The sequence below is a fragment of the Heptranchias perlo genome, unplaced genomic scaffold (genome assembly GCF_035084215.1).
Source record: "Heptranchias perlo isolate sHepPer1 unplaced genomic scaffold, sHepPer1.hap1 HAP1_SCAFFOLD_1044, whole genome shotgun sequence".
Lineage (NCBI taxonomy): Eukaryota > Metazoa > Chordata > Chondrichthyes > Hexanchiformes > Hexanchidae > Heptranchias > Heptranchias perlo.
In genome coordinates, this window is record NW_027138264.1 from 31,163 (window position 1) to 31,979 (window position 817).

The 817-nt window shown below is 39.7% G+C and overlaps 1 non-coding gene across 1 annotated transcript; it reads left to right on the top strand.

Moving 5' to 3' along the window:
• Nucleotides 1–338: 338 nt before the first annotated feature.
• Nucleotides 339–411, top strand: trnaf-gaa (transfer RNA phenylalanine (anticodon GAA)). Its single transcript has one exon. It is a non-coding gene; the product is annotated as a tRNA-Phe (tRNA).
• The last annotated feature ends 406 nt before the right edge of the window (nucleotides 412–817 follow it).

The following is an 817-nucleotide window of genomic DNA, read 5'->3' on the forward strand; positions in this document are numbered from 1 at the left end:
ATGTTTATATATGAATTGTGGGTGTGTATATATGAGTGCGATATTTATATATGAACTGTGGGTGTGTATATATGAGTGCGGTGTTTATATATGAACTGTGGGTGTGTATATATGAGTGTGATGTTTATATATGAACTGTGGGTGTGTATATATGAGTGCGATGTTTATATATGAACTGTGGGTGTGTATACATGACTGCGATGTTTATATATGAACTGCGGGTGTGTATATATGAGTGCGATGTTTTTATTTGAATTTCGGAATGAACAGGTGGGGCAATTCCTCCTGGGGTTATATTTTTTTGAAGACAATGACATAAAGAGAAATTTTGATATGGGGCCGAAATAGCTCAGTTGGGAGAGCGTTAGACTGAAGATCTAAAGGTCCTTGGTTCAATCCCGAGTTTCGGCAGTTTTTGGTTGTTTAGTTTCTTCTTCCTCGCTTCGATTCTCACATTTATTTACAGTGAAATTTGATCCCCGCCACTGAAGGATTGGGGATTGAATAGAGAGACATCAAGGATGGGAAATATTTATATCGTCTGTATTTGGTTTTTATTTCTCTGTTACCTTCTGCCTTTTTCTCTTGGTTTTGTCTCTCTCGGTGCCGGGTGACTATTTGATTTGATGCATTTGTTCCAAATTGATGCCTTTTCCCCATCTCGGGGCGGTCAGACCCGCTCTGTCTGTCTGTTGCTGCTGATGATCATTAATGGGAACAGGCCGCGAGTTAAACGTTTATCTGCAAACCGGAGAAAGACAAATAAAAAGAAAGACGTGTTTCTCCGGCCCAGGGGTAAAGTTACAATGGATGTTAT